Below are 20,486 nucleotides of genomic sequence, written 5' to 3'. Positions count from 1 at the left end.
TGCCCTTTTAAATAGCCCGGGCGGGTCACAGGCACCTAGGCGCGTGAGACCACTCTGGGCCCTGCGCTTTGGAGGACCCTGGAGGCCAGCATGGGTGGTCCCGGAAGTGACGTATTCATCACTTCCACCCCAAGCCGTGCCCCCGTGACATTCTGTATCTCGTGGGAACACCCTACACCCCATGTTCATCCTTATAATAGGATTGTGTGGCATCTAATGCAAAAATTTTCATGTTGGGTTTCTTCGGAAGGCTCATGATGTACTGAGCATTGTTGTTATGGTAATGTTATAGTAAATGTTGCTATAGTAATGTTATAGGTTGTAATTTCATGTATATAGTTAGGAGTCTGAAAATGTGTCTTCATGGCTTAAAGCAAGCCCAGGCAAAAATTCTCTCAGAAGCAGAGGGGCAGTTCACACCTCATCAGGGCACGCATGGGACAAACCAAGCCTCACAGGAACAAAGGACTCTGGCCTAGGCAACAACAAAGGATATATTGGACTCTCAAATGAGTCACCCCCCCTTCCTTTGGTCAGTTTGGCACTGCAATGAGGTAATGCTTACCTGACTCTGAAGTGGGGGGCAAAGGTAAGAGGAAAGAAAGGACACGATCAAAGTGAGAGACATTTGCCATGCACTTCCACTCCCTTCCACCTCCATCTACAGACATCACCACAGCCAGTGACTGAAGCGCTGATCAAAGGGGAGAGCCTGCTGAAGGGCATATAGCCAGCCTGTGGTGAGAAGCATCTAAGTTTGTAAGGGCATTGAAAGTGTTAAGATCAGCTTAGAATGCGTTTTGCTTTTATTTCATTTGACCAAATCTGACTTGTTATGCTTTGACTTATAATCACTTACAAATCTATCTTTGTTAATAAACTTGTTTGTTTATTCTACCTGAAGCAGTGTGTTTGGTTGAAGTGTGTCAGAGACTTCCCTTGGGATAACAAGCCTGGTGCATATCAATTTCTTTATTAAATTGACAAACTCATATAAGCTTGCAATGTCCAGCAGGCATAACTGGACAATGCAAGATGGAGGTTCCTAGGGTTGTGTCTGGGACCGGAGATATTGGCTAGTGTCATTTGGTTGCACAATCCAAGGAGCAGCTTATATGCCAGAGGCTGTGTGTTAACAGCCCAGGAGTGGGGGTTCTAACAGCAGCGCAGGGTAAGGCTAGATCCCAGAGTCGAGGATTGAAGTGACCTAGCAGATCACCAGTCCAGATAACACCAGAGGGGAATGTCACATACATCTATAGATGGTCCTGACCCTGGGGCCCAGAATTTCTGTTGGTGAGCCTGGCCAGTCACGGTCACACCTGCTTTGGGAATTGCCAGCAGAAGACCTTCAAACCAGCTCTCTCTGACAGCAGAGAATATTTTTTTTCAGACACGCTGGCAACCAAGCCTCATGCCAGCAGCTCCTCCAGCGCAGCTGTACCGCCCCCAGCCTTGCGCCCCCCCCCCAACCCTGTCCTCCAGCTGTACAGGCCCCGAACAGGACTGAGGAGACATCTTTGAATGACACAGGAGAGAGGTCCAACTACCTAAATTTTGTGCACAATTTCTGTGTCATGTAAGCAAACTGAGGGATTTAATATTTAAATGTGCCTTTAGATACATAAATATTGATTAACAAACATTCATCTAATTGCTTTAAATAGTTGGGATAATTGTGTAGATGCAAATATAGGCATGTTATCATGGGTGGCGTGTGAGTCCTGCATTTGGGGAGGCTGGGCCTGAGCGCTGGAAGCTCCCTAGAAGGGGGGGGGAGGGCATTAACAGACGGACCATGACCCTGTCCCCTGCTCCGCACTGAGGCCTGCCCCACTTGGCCTTCTCTCCCCAAGACCCTGCCCACACTCCGCCCCCATTCCACCCCAGGCACCCACCACTTGACCCCTCCCTTAAGGCCCCCCACCCACTACTTGTGCCTCTCTGCCTCTCCCTGGAGGCCCTGTCACCCATGCCTCTCTGCCCCCTCTCCTGAAGGGTCTCCCTGCCCACCACCCACTCCTCTCTACCTTTTAGGAGCTGAAGGGTATGAGCAGTGAAGGGAGGAGGCCATGGGGGAGATGATGAAGAGGTGTGAGAGGTGGGTAGAGGGGGCTGCAGTGGAAGTGGAGGAGAAGCATGAGAGGCAGGTGGGGGAAAGGGGCGGAGAAGCATGATCAGCAGGAGCCTTGGGGGAAGAGGCGGACTGGAGGAGGGAAGAGGAGCAGCATGGGCAGGGCCATGGGGGAAGAATGGAATGCTGGAGTGGGGCCTCGGGGCAGAGCATGGGTGGGGCTATGGCTTGGGTGCCCTTTCAGTGGTGGCACTTCAAAGGTGGCAGGCTGGTGGCATGCCTCCAAAGGGAGGTACACAGCATCCCGTTTGGGGAGGCTTAGCCTCCCCTGGCCAATAATATCCACTGCCCATGTATGCTATGTCTTGTGGCCCTGGAACTTCCCAGGTTTCAACTTTGATTCTCCAGATCTCATGTATGAATGATGAGCTGTATTGCCTTCACTCTGATCTAAATTATCAGACAAGATGATGCATGCTTTCTCAGCAGGAGGCAGAGGCAAGATTTAGTCACTTCTGATTAAAACAAAATTTGAGGGGATCTGTATGGCCAGGAAATTAGTGACAGGAAACAGAACTTTTCACCTCTAAGTCATCAGTACAAAGCTGACTCACACTGGTAGCAGCCAAAAGTCTGGTTAGTGGTCTACATGAAAGGAGATGGTGGTCTCAGTCTAGCTGCTAGGCCAAATGACATCCCACATGGCAAAAAACACAATCCCAACTGGCACTAATTGACACCTCTGTTACCTGCCAAGGGGAAGACACAGACTGAAAAGACACTGAGATCAAACTACCCTCTCACACCTAGAGGCAATGCTTGTCAGTCAAGGAGGAGTCACATTGGTACAGCACAATGGTGAAGCTTGCACTTGTATGCTTGTACTGTGCCTCATCTGTGGATAAATAAACTGCATATTTAGGGACCTCAGGCCAATGCCTCCCACAATCACCAAAACCTATTCAACCTTTAAAAAGCAACTCCACCCTGACCCCAGCATTTTGCAAGATTTCTGTAGAGAACACTGAACTGAAATACTTTAGGGTCGTTATAAAACAAATAGAAAGAACATTTCTAAAAATACTGAAGTTTGATTTCTGCTTGGGTGCTATCACTAAAAGCAATGCCTAAGGCAGCTGTTAATAATTTATGATTTATAGCAAGTGTCTAGTAGTGGCTGAATACTTTGATAACTAGTTTGGATTTCTTTCATAGAATTCCATGTACTCTGAGCTAGGGGGCTTTCATAGACTGTTTTAATTAGACACTTGGGGCCTGATTTTTCTAAAGACTGCTGCACAATTGACTGTACATTATGAATGTTTGTCTAGTTATTCACCTTCCCTTGAAGGCTATGTCCTTAACTGGAGACCTACTTGCTTTCATCCAAAATGAACTCAGCAGTTGCAGTCACAATTTCAAAAGAAAAAACATTCCCTGAGGTTAATCATCTCTGATTAGTAACAGTCAAGTGGCCTATTTATTCCAAATTTTAGACTCCCAACCCATCCCAATTCACTACAGGAGTTTGACCATCTAAATGTAAAAGGTCTGTTTCTTGACCCTTGTTTCTCCAGCCAGGACAATGGCAACATTTGCTCCTAAATGGATATTTTAACAGGTAATGAGTAATGCAATGTAAATGTATATCCACTGACCGTATTTTCTTGCAGCTAATGGGATGTTGGTATTTTTGTTTCTCAGAAACTTAGTATTTTGTTATAGCTCTTTAAACTATGTGCAGTGCTTTTGTGAACTGACTTTAGTCTCATTGTCCCAGTCTTTGTCCCCACCGACTCTGGCCAGTGTCCTTTTACACTGTGACATTCATTATTTATTTGTATTATACAATAGACGGATTAAGGCTAGAGGTGGTTCACACTGAACAAAACTATTCACACATCTCAGGTGAGGAAAGTGGAGACACAAAGGGTGAGATTCTGTGCTGCATCTCCAAGGGAGTGGAACACACAGTTGCAGCCAGGATGAAAGTGAAGCATTAAGCCCTCTTTATGCCCTTCAGATTTTGGGTAGATGGAGGTTGGGGGACTATTGAAAGGTGGCTGTCAGTACGTTATATTATTTGTAAGCTTCTGTTCAAGAACAAGGGTGAGAAAGAAAAGAGCATGTAGCAGAGGAGCTGGTGTTGCAGATTCTCAGATGCAGCACAGGGGTGCAGGTTTCTTTCTTAAGGCATCTTCATATCAGGTACTTGCACCCTCTACAGTGGTGGAGGAAAGGGTCGGTCCTGGAGAACTGCCATTGTTCTATGGCTTCTTTATACCTGTCTGCCAGCTAAATGCTGCCTTTATACCTCAGACTATGCATTTCTGTTACTAAGCCCGCCTGCCTCTGCTATTTTCACTATAAACAGACCCTGTCAGATATTGGAATTGACATTTTCTCCACCTCCATCTTTCCCAAACTATATGATGAAAAAAAAGATGAAAATAGGAAGCATTTAAAAATTGACTAAATTGCATATATAAGGATCAGATTGTTTCTCTTCAGGCTCAACACTCAGTATGGAACATGCAAAGGTCACATGAGTAAACACAATGCCTCTGACATGCAGGATGTGGCAATGGCTGTGCTCTCCCTTTGCAAAGATATACCGGGGTAGGGCAAAAGCCACATCCACTTTGGGGGATCCAGAGCTGCCAGTTGTACTAAACTAATGTAATCTTTTGCTCCCTGAGTTTAAGAACTATTATTATATTTGGCACCAGCACACCACTACAAGCTAGAAGGAAGGTGTAAGGAGTCACAGATCTACAATGCGGTATTGCAGGGTGCTACACAATTGACCCCTCCATGTCACCATTGGGGAGACAGGTAAAGCAGTACTCAACAATTACTGGAGAGTCTGGCACTGCAGCAAGTGCTATCCAAAAATGCAAAAGCGACAAAACCCTGGGGCTGCCTGATTAGTCCACACAAACTATTTAAACCAGGAAGTAGTCCAAGAAGCTGTCTGAATAACAATGCAGACTCTGGTTTGGTACTGTTACAGATTTTGTCTTTTGCTCTGGGTATGTCTACACTACGAAATTAGGTCGAATTTATAGAAGTCGATTTTTTAGGAAGCGATTTTATACAGTCAATTGTGTGTGTCCCCACTAAGCGCATTAAGTCGGCGGAGTGTATCCACAGTACTGAGGCTAGAGTCGACTTTTGGAGCATTACATTGTGGGTAGCTATCCCACAGTTCCTGTAGTCTCCGCAACCCATTCTGAGTTGAGTTCCCAATGCCTGATGGGGCAAAAACATTGTCGCAGGTGGTTTTGGGTACACGTCATCAGTTGCCCCTCCCTCCGTGAAAGCATTGGCAGACAATCGTTTCATACCTTTTTTCCATGCGGGCACCATACTGCTTTCAGCAGACGGTGCAGTAGGACTGCTAACCATCGTCATCAAACGACTGCTTCGGCTGCCACTCTGCTCTCCTGGTGCCATGAATCCACCTCGCAGGTCCTCTTGTCATCCTGAATAAATATCTATTCCTGTGGCATCTGCTGCAACTCTGCTCTCCTGCTCTTGCCTCGCCATACCACGGCAAGCGTGCAGCCCACTCATCTCAGCTAAGGGACACCGCCGCTGTTGTGTCCTGGTGCTGCTGGCAGCAGACGGTGCAATAGGTCGGCAAAATTGGCCATCCAACCACCGCTTCCGCTGCCACTCTGCTCTCCTGCTCTTGTCTCGATCGATAGTGAATTTCTCCATGTTGGCTGTCATGGGCTCCCGCTTCTGCTGCAACTCTGCTTTCCTGCTTTCATGAATCCATCTCGCAGGTCCTCCCATCATTCTCTATAAATATCTATTCTCGTGGCATCTCTCTATAAATATCTATTCTGTCATCCACCGCTTCTTCTGCAACTCCACTGTCCTGCAGACACCATACCACAGCAAGCATGGAGCCCGCTCAGATCACTGTGGCAGTTATGAGCATTGTAAACACCTTGCACATTATCCTGCAGTATGTGCAGACCCAGAACTTGCAAAAGCAGGCGAGGAAGCGACAGCAGCGCGGTGACGAGAGTGATGAGGACACAGACTTCTCTCAAAGTACGGGCCCTGGCAATTTGGACATCCTGGTGGCATTGGGGCAGGCTCATGCCATGGAATACTGATTCTGGGCCAGGGAAACAAGCACAGACTGGTGGGACCACATAGTGTTGAAGATCTGGGATGATTCCCAGTGGCTGCGAAACTTTCGCATGTGTAAGGGCACTTTCATGGAACTTTGTGACTTGCTGTCCCCTGCCATGAATACCAAGATGAGAGCAGCCCTCACAGTTCACAAGCAAGTGGCAATAGCCCTGTGGAAGCTTGCAATGCCAGACAGCTACTGGTCAGTCAAGAATCAATTTGGAGTGGGTAAATCTACTGTTGGGGCTGCTGTGATCCAAGTAGCCAATGCAATCACTGAGCTGCTGCTATCAAGGGCAGTGACTCTGGGAAATGTGCAGGTCATAGGGAATCCCATTGCAGCAGAGCCATCCACTAACTGTGGTGGGGCGATAGACGGAATGCATATCCCTATCTTGGGACCGGACTATCTTGGCAGCCAGTACATAAACCAAAAGGGGTACTTTTCAATGGTGCTGCAAGCACTGGTGGATCACCAGGGACGTTTCACAAACATCAATGTGGGATGGCCGAGAAAGGTACATGACGCTTGCATCTTCAGGAACTCTGGTCTGCCTGAACAGCTGCAGCAAGGGACTTACTTTCCAGACCAGAAAAAAAAAAACCATGGGGGATGTTGAAATGCCTATAGTTATCCTTGGGGACCCAGCCTATCCTTTAATGCCATGGCTCATGAAGCCATACACAGGCACCCTGGACAGTAGTCAGCAGCTGTTCAACTAAAGGCTGAGCAAGTGCAGAATGGTGGTAGAATGTGCATTTGAATGTTTAAAAGCACGCTGGCACAGTTTACTGACTTGCTTAGACCTCAGCGAAACCAATATTCCCATTGTTATTACTGCTTGCTGTGTGCTCCACAATAACTGTGAGAGTAAAGGGGAGACGTTTATGGCGGGGTGGGAGGTAGAGGCAAATCGCCTGACCACTGATTACATGCAGCCAGACACCAGGGCGGTTAGAAGAGCACAGTAGGGCGCACTGTGCATCAGAGAAGCTTTGAAAACCAGTTTCATGACTGTCCAGGCTACGGTGTGAAAGTTCTGTTTGTTTCTCCTTGGTGAAAACCCACCCCCTTGGTTCACTCTACTTCCCTGTAAGCCAACTGAGATCTCCCCCCCTTCGATCTCCACTTGCAGAGTCAATAAAGTCATTGTTGTTTCAAGTTCATGCATTCTTTATTAATTCATCACACAAATAGGGGGATAACTGCCAAGGTAGCCCAGGAGGGGTGGGGGAGGAGGGAAGCACCTGGTGGGGTGATGGAGGAGGGGAGGAGGGAATGAAGGCCACACTGCACTTCAAAACTTATTGAATGCCAGCCTTCTATTGCTTGGGCAGACCTCTGGGGTGGAGTGGTTGGGTGCCCGGAGAGGCCCCCCCGCGTTCTTCAGCATCTGGGTGAGGAGGATATGGAACTTGGGGAGGAGGGCGGTTGGTTACACAGGGGCTGCAGCGGCAGTCTGTGCTCCTGTTGCCTTTCCTGCAGCTCAACCATACGCATATCAGTTTGATCCTCCAGTAGTGTCAGCATTGCATCCTGCCTCCTCTCATCATGCTCCCGCCACTTCTCCTCTCCTCCTCTTGTCCTCGCGTTCATTTTGTGCTTTCCTGGACTCTGACCTTGTCTGCCTCCACGTACTTTGCTGAGCTCTTTCAGTGCGGGAGGACTGCATGAGTTCAGAGAACATTTCATCGCGAGTGCATTTTTTTTGCATTCTTATCTGCACTAGCCTCTGGGACGGAGATGATAAGGGGAGCATTGAAACATCTGCAGCTGTGGGAGGGGAAAAAAAGGGAGAGTAGTATTTAAAACGACACATTTTGTAGACTCTTTCACGGTGAACCAAGCTGTTAACATTACATAGCACATGTGCTTTCGGTACAAGGTCGCATTTTGCCTCTGAAGGTTCCCTTAATAAAATTCCCCTATTTCAACCAGGGGACCATGAATAATATCACTCTCCTGAGGATAACACAGAGAGATAAAGAACGGATGTTGCTTAAATGCATTCCAAGTTTTCAGGGCAAATTAATCATTAAACATGCTTGCTTTTAAACCATGTATTATATTTACAAAGGTACACTCTCCGGAGGTGCCTTCTCTGCTTTCAAGATCCGGGATCCCGCCCTGGGAGGGTTGGGAAAGTATTGTCTCCAGGGTGATAAACAGTTCCTGGTTGTCGGGGAGAACACTTTCTCCACTTGTGTGCTACCCTCCTCCTCATCATCATCTTCCTCGTCCCCAAAATCCTCATCCCTGTTGCGTGAGACTCCCCACTTGCAGGAGTCCACGAACAGGGGTGGGGTAGTGGTGGGGGCACTCCCTAGAATTGCATGCAGCCAGGACCGGCTCCAGGGTTTTTGTCTCCCCAAGCGGCGGGGAAAAAAAAAAGCCACGATCACAATCGCTATCGCCGGCACTCCAGCAGCAGTTCCACCACGCCGCTTTCTTCTTCGGCGGGAATTTGGTGGCAGGTGCTTCCCTCTGAGAGGGACCCACCGCTGAATTGCCGCGGAACAGCCTGATGTGCCGCCCCTTCCCCTTGGCCGCCCCAAGCACCTGCTTGCTGGGCTGGTGCCAGCCCTGCATGCAGCTCATCATAGAAGCAGCATGTCTGGGAGTCTGACCCGGAGCGGCATTTGCCTTTTTGGTAGGCTTGCCTGAGCTCCTTAAGTTTCACGCGGCACTGCTATGGGTCCCTGTTATAGCCTCTGTCCTTCATGCCCTTGGAGATTTTTTCAAATATTGCGGCATTTCGTCTTTTGGAACAGAGTTCAGATAGCAAGGATTCATCTCCCAGTACAGTGATCAGATCCAGTACGTCCTGTTTGGTCCATGCTGGAGCTCTTTTGTGATTCTGGGACTCCACGTCTGCTGAGGAGCTCTGCATGGTCACCTGTGCTGATCAGTTTGCTACACTGGCCAAACAGGAAATGAAATTCAAAAGTTTACGAGGCTTTTCCTGTCTACCTGGCCAGTGCATCTGAGGTGAGAGTGCTGTCCAGAGCGGTCACAATGGAGCACTCTGGGATAGCTCCTGGAGGCCAATACTGTCGAATTGTGTCCTCACTATCCCAAATTTGACCCGGCGATGTCGATTTCAGCGCTAATCTCCTTGTCAGGGAGGACTTCAGAAATCAATGTTAAAAGCCCTTTAAGTCAACAAAAATGGCTTCGGTGTGTGGACGGGTGCAAGGTTAAATCAATCTAATGCTGCTAAATTCGACCTAAACTCGTAGTGTAGACCAGGGCTCTGTCTTGTTCCTGAATTTGATCCTGGCCTGGCTTGACCTTGGTATCCATCTCCTTACTTGGCTTGGTAACTAATTTGAACTTTTGCCTTTGACCCCAGCCCAGCAGATGCTATCAGCTCAACCACCTATGCCTTGATTGTTACAGGAGGTCTTCATACTCTGTTCCCCAAACCACTGTGTCCAGCCTTACATGGCCACACAATCTAGGTTTAGTGTTTTGAGGACTGTGTCTGCTTTCTGTCTAAAATAACATGGACTTTACCTTAAATTTATAAGCAGTTTTTACAATGTTTGGAAGTTTACTTCTTTTTTAGAGCTTATTATATATGCCACATGCATTATCCTCACTTTCCTTTACTATCTGACTTGAATTAATAATACATTGTTTACATACATGTTTGATGCTCATCTTGCAGCATATTATATTTCTTATATCTGTTTTCAATCAATGCAGCACTATTAAAACCATATTTGTGGAGACAACAGAGCAATATCCAAATGAGACATTTGGAATCTTTAATGAAGAAAAAAAATTCAATTTATCTCTGCAGAAACACTTCTCAGTGGATTTATTAACATACAGAATCATAGAACTGGGAGGGACCTCGAGACGTCATCCAGTCCAGTCCACTGCACTCAAGGCAGGACTAAATTATCTAGACCATCCCGGACAGGTGTTTGTCCGACCTGCTCTTAAAAATCCCCAATGATGGAGATTCCACATCCTCCCTAGGCAATTTGTTCTTGTGCTTAACCACTTTGAAAGTTAGGAAGTTTTTCCTAATGTCCAACCTAAACTTCCCGTGCTGCAATTTAAGCCCATTGCTTCTTGTCCTATCCTCAGGGGTTAAGAAGAACAATTTTTCTCCCACCTCCATGTAACAACCTTTTATGTACTTGAAAACTGTTATGTCCCCTCAGTCTTCTCTTTTCCAGATTAAACAAACCCAATTTTTTCAATCTTCCCTCATAGATCATGTTTTCTAGACCTTTAATCAGTTTTGTTGCTCTCCTCTGAACTTTCTCCAATTTGTCTATATCTTTCCTGAAATGTAGCGCCCAGAACTGGACACAATACTCTAGCAGCGTAGAGTGGAAGAATTACTTCTCATCTTGCTTACAACACTCCTGCTAATACATCCCAGAATGATGTTTGCTTTTTTTGCAGCAGCGTTACACTGTTGACTCATATGTAGCTTGTGATCCACTATAACCCCTTTCCGCAGTACTCCTTCCTAGGCAGTCATTTCCCATTTTGTATGTGTGCAACTGATTGTTCCTTCCTAAGTGGAGTACTTTGCATTTGTCCTGATTGAATTACATCCTATTTACTTCAGACCATTTCTCCAGTTTGTCCAGATCATTTTGAATTTTAATCCTATCCTCCAAAACACTTGCAACCCCTCCCAGCTTGGTATCGTCTGCAGACTTTGTAAGTGTACTCTCTATGCCATTATCTAAATCATTGATGAAGATATTGAACAGAACCGGACCCAGAACCGGACCCTGTGGGACCCCACTCATTATGCCCTTCCAGCATGATTGTGAACCGCTATAGATTACTCTATGGGAATGATTTTCCAACCAGTTGTGCACCCACCTTATAGTAGTTCCATCTAGGTTGTATTTCCCTAGTTTGTTTATTAGAAGGTCATGTGAGACAGTATCAAAAGTCTTACTAAATCAAGATATACCACATCTACCACTTCCCCCCATCCACAAGGCTTGTTACCCTGTCAAAAATGCATAGATATAAACAATTTTCTGCATGTCAAAGAAAAATCAAAAGATTTCGATATAGAACTACAAGTACCAAGGAATAAAATAATAATTTCATTTCCATGTTTCCTTAGTCTTTCTACCAAAACAACTATTGCATCGAAATATATATAAATTTAGGCCTCAAATCTCAAAACATAACTAGTGATTTTGGGTGTCTCCATTTTTCAGTGCCCAACTTGAGGCATCTTAGAGGGGGTCTAATTTCAGAAAGTGCTGAGCACCTATTCTCAAATATCAGGCCCTTTAAATTATCTCAATTTGGGTACCCAAAAATGAAGGCATTCAAATTCACTAGTCCCCTTTCAACATTTAGGCCTTAACAGTTTCAAAATTTCAGTACTAATTTTTATCTTGTTCCATAGTGCACAGAGTAAATAAATAAGTACAGAAACTTATCATTCTTTTTCCATATCCAGAGAGGGGAACCAACATTTCTCTTGAAGGAGACAATTTAGAATGTATATCTAAAAAACCCTAAAAATTATAAGAATGGACATATTGGGTTAGACCAATGGTCCATCTAGCCCAGTATCCTGTCCACTGCAGGATGTTACAAAGGGAATGACAACAACAGGGCAATTATCAAGTCTCCTGTCATCTAGCCCCAGTTTCTGGCAGTTAGAGATTTAGTGAAACCCAGAGTATGGAGTTGCATCCCTGACCATCTTGGCTAATAGGCATTGATAGACCCATCCTCCATGAGCTTATCTAATTCTTTTTTTGAACCCATTTATACAGTAACTCCTTACTTAAAGTTGTCCCTCTTAATGTTGTTATGTTGCTGATCAATTAGGGAGTATACTCATTTAAAGTTGTGCAATGCTCCACTCTTATGTTGTTTGGCTGCCTGCTTTCTCCACAGCTGGCAGCCTCCCTATGGCCCCCTCCCCTCCCAGCACCTCCCGCCCACTGGCAGACTCTGAGGATCAGCGCCTTCCCCCTCCTCCCACTGCCTCCTGCCGGTGGCAGTCAGCTGGCTTGCGGCGTTTTGGAGGTAGGAGGGAGGAGCAAGGACTTGGTGCGCAGGCTCCCCCTCCCTCCCCTGCCTCCCAAATGCCACAAGCCAACTGATTGCGCCGGGCAGGAGGGAGATGGTAGGAGCAAGGACTCGCGTGCCTCCCCCCTCCCTCCCCTGCCTCCTGAACGCTGCAGGATTGCCGCCAGCAGGAGGCAGGGGGAGCTGGTTTTCTTCATAATCCGCTGTGGGCATCACACTAATTGCCTCTTCCTCCTTGGGGATCTAGGAAGGAATTTTTTCCTCACTGATAGATTGGCCAAGGCAAAGTAGGTATTTTTGCCTTTCCCACAGCAATTTTAGGACTTGGTGGGGCAGAACAAGGGGTTAGGTTATAATGTTGCAACATAGTATGTAAAACTTGTGCCAGATCAGGATATCCAGGGCAGGTACTCCAGTACTAATTTTGGAAGAGATACAGTTATCAGATAAATCCTTTTCCAATCTATTTTAAAGGAAAGCATCTCTTAAGGGAGCTGAAGAAGGGGCAGGGGGAGGTTCAGGGCTCTTACACCCAGTAGAGTGGGTAGCCGACCCAACCCCTCCTTCTCTAGTCCTCATAATCCTCATACGAGGGGAGTGTAGTGGGGTCCTGGCAGCAAGATGACTGAGGCCAGGGAAGGCTGACAGCAGCCCTTCCAGTGCTGTGAAATGATGTGAAATGACAATAACCTGCACTATACAATTTATTGCCAGGTACTCCAGATATTTTAAGTGACTAAAGTTGTGGCCTAATTAAATCACACCCATTGCCTCTTCTGGCATGGCTGGAAATTGAGGTAGGTGATGTGTACATTCACAAACTGCTACTAAGTACACAGAGAGGGGATGGAATGGAAAACTACATTGATCACTTGGGTGATTAGTTGACTACAAATTACCATTCCTGTGGTGTCAGTCCTTTACATTTGCTTTTAAGGGTGTGAACCTGCAACCTTTACTCACATAGTGGGACTAAGATAGTATTACTTGTATGAGTAAGGGTTGTGAGATTGGGCCCTGAGAGCAAAACATGACCTCTGTTTGTAAAGTCCTATTTTATTTTGTCTTCCCATTCTTTAACTAATTCAACATTCTCATTGTCAATTATTTTTCATCTTTCTTACTCTCTTTCTATTTTCCAGTACATGGAAATCTCAGTATCTCTAATAACTTCACTTCTCCTTGTCACAATCCCCACCAGCCTATACTGTCTAGACAATGCCCAACAGCTTTACCGCCAGACCAAAATGAAAAATCTGTTATCAGTCCCCCCTGCTCAACTCCCACCCCTCAAAAATAGGGTAGCGGGGAAGCCAACAAAATTTGACTGGTAGTAAAACACTTGGACATTTTAAAAGCTCACTCTCTCTCCCAATCTTTTAAGAAGACTTAAAAAAAATTGCATCTCAGTGTTGTTTGCTTATTTGTTTTTTAGGTGATTTACATTTCAAATTTGAGCAAACAGAAGTTGCTCAAAAGAATTCTAAGAGTAGAATTTTCAAAAGCACTCTGCATTGGCCTAACTCTGCTCTCATTGAAGTCAATGGTAAAGCTACCATTAGTCTAACCAGTCATGAGCACTTTTAAATCTTTTAGGGGCAGATTCTCCGCTGATTTCAAAGGAGCTATGACAATTTACATCTGCTCCTAGGCTAAGGTTGTCTGAAGTAAATGTGACTGAAAGAAAATCAACTTTTTCCACATTGCTTTTCCTCCCATTTCAGTTTTATACCAGTATAACTATTGACTTCAAAAGCTACTCCAAATTTTTCCTGGTATGGGAGGAGAATCTGGACAATGTTTCTGAAGCAAAGAGAGTTTTGATCTTGCACTAAGATCTATGTATTTAATATAGTCCTATTCACATTTCCACATTATTTCTTCTTTCCACATTAGCATTCGAGAGTCGGAATGTGGGGGAACAGTCCACACAAATCTTTCTTTGAGCATTGCATATGGTTTATGTATCACCATATGTGGAACAACCCCCCCAAAAAATATTTCATGTATTGTAAGAATGAAGAAAGTCTGTTTCAAAATGTTCTCTGGAAAAACTTGTAGAAAACTACCTAAACAATCAAATACAGGGAATGCTTAAAATTTAGCAGTTTAATTGAATGAACAAATTATTATGAATTAAGCAAAAACGGATGCCTCTATTTGGTTTGTTCTGATAGAAATCAACAGAATTTAAATCCACATGTAGCTGAGTTTTGCCTAGTGCCCTGCTAGGACCCACTGATATAAACCATGACTTGAATTTTCAGACAGACATATTAATCACCAGGCAGATGTTTGCTGCCTGCAAGGTCACCAGCTCAGGAAAGAAGAGGGGCAAAACAAAAGAGAGGAGGTAACCAAGCCTGACAATATCTCTGTTAGGGCTGCATGACACTTTGAACATAATCTAATAATGACAGTATTGATTTTGGAGGCAAAGTAGTGATTGAAGGGAAACCTTTATTTAGAAGTCAATAGTGAGGGAGAATGACTCCCATACCAACCCAAGAAAAATGCAGACACTTCTTCTAGGTAAGAGTTTTCTCAATGCACTTAATATGTTCTTCCTATTTCATGACCAAGAAAATGTTTGCAGTGTTTTAACCTTGGCCTTATTCTGTTTTTACTGCTAAAAGGGAGAGAAGTTACAGTATTCATGTTCTCCTTCTCTTAAAAAGAAAAATGTAGTAGTCAGAAAACCATTTATTATTAACAAAGTATGATATAAAGTGAAAGAAAGACCCAAACTGAATGTTACGTTGTTTTCACATGAAAAATGAAAGGGAACTAGTTAATTTATTTATAAGGATTAGCATGTAGAAATAATCATGCAGAACTAGAGGAAAGCATGTGAATAAATCAGGCTGGGTCTAATATAACAATTACACCTTTGTACCCATTTCCCTTGGTACAGAGTAAAAGTGCAGTCAAAACTAAGTTTCAGTTTCTTTAAAAGTAATCAGCCTAGTAACAATTGTTAAAATATGAAAGTTTTTTTCATTTTGTGCCAGTTTAATTTGAAACAAATAAGCAGAAGTAAATTTGGCTGAAGTTTACATAAATTCTTTGCATTATATTTTATGGTCTTTCTATATATTATATATACAGCCATGATACTAATTCTGAAAGAAAAAAATACACAAAAGAATAGAAAAGAGATGGATTTTTTGGCTTATTGTGTACATGAGTAATTCAACATCGTCTGCTATTTTACATCTTTATTTTCCAAGTTCTTTCCCTCTCTCTAGATATATTTAATATGGGTGTCAAAAGTACAGCCTATGGGCCTGTAGAACAGTTTCACCTGACCCACAGATTTCCCATTAATTGTCAGGCTTGTCTACCCGACTCTGGAGTTTGCACTATGGGATGTGATTTGTAGAATGTACCAGTGTGTTGTGCTCTAACTCCTCCATATAGACTCTGCTAATGTGAATGGATGTAGTCGTGTTTGAATAGGACTTGATTTTTCAGTGTTTTTAACATTATACAGCACTTTATATGTTCTAATCAGAGCTTCTATTGACTTCAGTTGCAACTGTGAGTACTCAGCACTTCTGCAAATCATACTTATTGACCTATGGGTCAAATTGACTGGCTACTCTAAGGTTTCTTTAATTACTAAGTAAGTTCAAACCTTACTAAAATTGATAACAGACTCCAAGGTCTCAAATCAGGCACCCAGAACATGAGGGACACGCAATTAGTGTCCAACTGGGAAAATTTTGATTTAAGTAATTTGCCTAGCAATACGTGGAAACTCTTCGGCAAAGGAACTAGAATCCAACAAATGAGATAGAGGTCTTACAGACAATAGCCTCCTTCACTACATAACTCTGATTCACCCCTAGAGAAGGTCCATGCTTTGAACAGAATGAGGCTGGGGTCCCATGGAAAAAGTAGAATGTGTTCATGTAATTAAGGACTGTACCATAATACATATATACAAAGAGCTGATTTAGGTTACACAGGCAACCTTAATTCTGGCATTTCCTATCTTTTGAGTACTTGATTTAGCAACTTTATCATTTTAATGCTATGTTTTTTAAAAAGCCAACTGAAAAAAAAAAGAAATAGAAACTCCATTGTGTGGCATCATATTGACACCCACATCGTTCTGCAGCAGGGTCATAACCTTTAGAGCCACAGAATAGACCTTCCCCCCAATGGAGTAATGGATGTAGATTACACCAAATGAAACAGACACCATGGAGCATTTCCACTGCCATTCCCCAAGATCTGATCCCCAGCAGATCAGTTACTTGGGCTGCACTGTGGGATTGGAATTTGCTCCTTAGAGAATATGGCAGAATTGAAGAAATACAAGTCTACATATTGTTATTATAATATTGTAATAATAATTTGGTTTTAATCAATTAATCCTATTTGCTTCATCTATCCTCCAAAAGTTTAGTTATTAACCTTATCCAGACAGTAAGTCCTTCCACATTGCTTTATTCTTATATGTTTGTTAACCACATTCCAACAGTGCATATTTGTTTTTGCAACCATAGCAATGAAATATATTTATTGGCCATGGTAACAAGGATTCTAAACAAATATCTGTCTTTATTTAATTGCAACAAAATTAGAGCATTTCCCTAACACTATAGTAATAGGGATTTAGAGAATATGACTGTAAAATATTTTATTTAAATTTTCTGACCACAGATTAGAAGTCTTTCAAATGTGACATCTTCAGAACATATGAAGATATCTGATGGTAGTTTTGCCAGTATTTGGTTGTGTGTCTTTTTGATTGGTTTTGGGATAAAAACCAGTTTACAAAAAACAATGATAAGTAGGTGCCATATTGTATCCGTGGGGGGGAATCTTGTACTATTTGTGTATAGCAGTTTGAATTCATGAGGAAAAACACAGAAATTTGGTTACCATGTAGTGCTCTGCAATGGATTAATTTACTGTGAACTGTTTCCCATTCATATTCACAAAATATAATGTCTTTGCTGTAGTAAAATACAAGAGACTTTTTTTTTTAAACTGACTTTCCAACTCTGAACAGTTTAGATCAATTTTAACAGAAGTTATCAGAAAACCTTTTTTTTCCATTTTTGTTTATTGTTCATTTTGGTTTGATTTGTTTTTCAATCATTTTAAAATACTAATACTAATACATGAGGATATTAACTGGTTATTGCTGGTTGGGGTTTTTTGTTTTGTTTGACAAGCTCATAGGGCACGATCCAAAGCCTGCCAAACTCAAGGGGAGTCTATTCACTGATTTACTAGATCAGGCCAATAACAAAGGGTAAGTACCAGACTACTGAATGTGAGACCATTACTGAAAAGTTGATGTCATTAAAGGAAGATTGCCACAAAAGTCCCACTCTCTTTGCACAGAATTTTGTAAAGATAAATTTGGCAATGTATATCCCATGAATCTTAAGGATGGAATAGATGTTATAATCTGTATTGTATTTCACTTCAAATCCATACTGAAAAATAATAAAAACATAGACCAAACCACTTGTAGTGCCAAACACATTGAAACACAGACTCATCTCACTGGCAAAAATCTCTTCACTTTACATTTCATCCAAATGAACAGAAAGCTTTCTAATCCTACATCACCTTATATGTTTGTGGTGACACAACTGCATATTGTCATGACTAGGCTAGCAAGTCTGTCATGGATTGCATGACAGCCACAGATTCCATTATTTCAATTACTTATATTATTTCCATGCTCAATTAATACTAACTTTTATCTCTTCTTGCTAAAGTCATGGAAACAACATAAACTGTTATTTTTTAAAATGTCCCAATTCACAGCCTCATCTTTTCTCTTTGATTCCCCACAACATCTAGCTGAATCCTCCAACCCCAGCTGAGTTTCTTCTGATGCTGGCATTTCCAATTCTAGCTTACTATCCACTTCTACCTCAAGAGGTGTGTGTGGTCAGTCTAACAGAGACTGACAAGATTGCAAGCAAAGCCCACTGGAAGTGAGTGTAAGAGATGATGGAACTGGAAGTCCAATACAGGTAAGAGTTCTGAAAACTGATATAGGAAAATGGTAGATGCTAAAGGGTGGCAGGGCCAGAATTGTGATTACATTTTAGAAGTATTAGGAATCTCCTGTAATTTTTTGTCAGCTGATAAATTTAAATAAATGGAGATATCCTATCTCCTAGAAGGGACCCTGAAAGGTCATTGAGTCCAGCCCCCTGCCTTCACTAGCAGGACCAAGTACTGATTTTGCCCCAGATCCCTAAGTGGCCTCCTCAAGGATTGAACTCACAACCCTGGGTTTAGCAGGCCAATGCTCAAACCACTGAGCTATCCCTCCCCCCATGATGGTATAGCTTAGTGGTCAGAGTGGTGTCAGACTTAGTGGTTGGAGCTGGTGTCATGCCTAGTAATCAGAGCAAGCATTGGGAACCAAGGACTAGGAGCAAAGCTGGAGTCAGTAGTTGGAAATTGGTGCCAAGGGTCAAGCCAGAGGTCAGAAGCTAGATACCAGGGCTGAGGGTCAAGCCAGCATCAATAGTCAGAAGCCAGAGGTCATGAACTGGAGAAAACAGGGTATCAGGCAAGGAGGGATTCAAGACAGAGGCAAGTCTTGGTTCAAGGCAGGAGCAGAAGGAACAAGGTAACATAAGAGCAGGCAAAGTGGTGCATATGAGCATTGGGCAGTCAGTGAGCTGTTGCTAATTTAAGACAGGTGGCATGGACAGTCAGTTGTCCTGCTTCAGGTCAACAGTACTGATGAGGCTGCCTGGAGACTAGCTGTGCTGCAGGCCCTGATTCCTGACAGTGTCCTCCCCTGCACCGAGGGTGTTGTCTAGGGGCCCTGGGACCTGGCTTCTCAGGGTAAGTATAGTGAAAGGCATACAGGAGATCCAGGGCATGGACATGTTCTGCAGGTTCCCAGGCAGGGGGGCTCAGGCTTCAGTAATATAGTGTGCTTTGACACTTTTTATACTTTTATGTCTGATTAAGAGGTGAAACTTGGGGCATGCAAAACAAATCAGACTCCTGAAAGGGGTACAGTAGTCTGGAAAGTTGAGAACCACTAAATTAGATATAGTTTTTCTCAGACCCGACAAGAATCTAGAATCTGATGACCTATATATTTTTCTTGGCTCTGAATGATTTAGGAGGAAGAGGGTGCGGGGCGGGGAAGTAGTATCAAGTGGGAAGGAATTCTTGACTAAAGGTTTTAGAAGAGAGACATAGAAGATGGGACGAATCTTTAAGTAATCTGGTAGCTGTAACTTGAATGTAACCAGGTCAGTCTTTTGTATGATCTGGAAAGTCCTCAGCTACTTATAGTCCAGCTTCATGGAAGGGTGAGTCAATCTCAGATTCCAGGCAGACAACCATACCTTCTCCCCTAACCTGAAGCCAGGTGTTGGTTGGTGGGACCAGTTGGCAGCATACCATTTGTAAGTTGCCTTGATGACTTCTAAACGCCTCTGGAGTTCTTGGTATACCTGCTGAATGTGGTCCCTGAGTTCAGTAATAGCAGGCATCGATGATTCAGAGAGGATCTCTGAATGAGCACGAAGATGGAAACCACAGTTAGCAAAGAAAGGAGTCTACTTGGAGGAGATATTTGTGGTATTGTAAGTGAATTTAGTGTGAGGGATTAGGGACAGGCAATCATCTTGATGATTGCTTCCTAAACTATGTAGGTACTGTTCAGGGACCATATTGACCTGCTCTGCCTGCTAATTGGTGCTGGGGTGATAAACTGTAGAGATTAGAGCATCAATACTCAGATGGCATAAAATTTTTCACCAGAAATTGGAAGTAAACTGGAATCCACAACAGATACCACACCAATAGGCAAGCTGTGGAGAAAAAAAGATGCTGCTCACAAACAAGCAGGCAGTTTTCTGAGCAGAGGGAAGCACCTGGCACCTTGGTCAAGAGGTCAACCACCACTAGAATGGTAGCATGGCCTTTGAAGGTTCATAGTTCCTTGATAAAGACCATGGAAATGATGGTCCAAGAGCAAGGCGGAGTGGGTAAGGGCTGGAGGAGACTGAGGGGTCTTGAACAGAGATCTTGGTCTGGGTGGAAAGATTGCAGGAATCTACATAGGATGCAACAGAGATATGTATGGCAGGCAAGCAAAAGTTACTAGAAACCAGGTCTTGAGTCTCTGAACAGCCAAAGCAGCCTGCTAGGGGAGTGTCATGGCAGAGTTGTAGGACTCAAAGCTGAGTGGCTACTTCAGGCACACAGACAAGTCCCTCATAG

This window comes from Malaclemys terrapin, chromosome 5 (assembly GCF_027887155.1).
Source record: "Malaclemys terrapin pileata isolate rMalTer1 chromosome 5, rMalTer1.hap1, whole genome shotgun sequence".
In the NCBI taxonomy this organism is placed as follows: domain Eukaryota; kingdom Metazoa; phylum Chordata; order Testudines; family Emydidae; genus Malaclemys; species Malaclemys terrapin.
The sequence above is the reverse complement of the archived record's forward strand: the minus strand, read 5'-3'. Positions refer to the sequence as shown.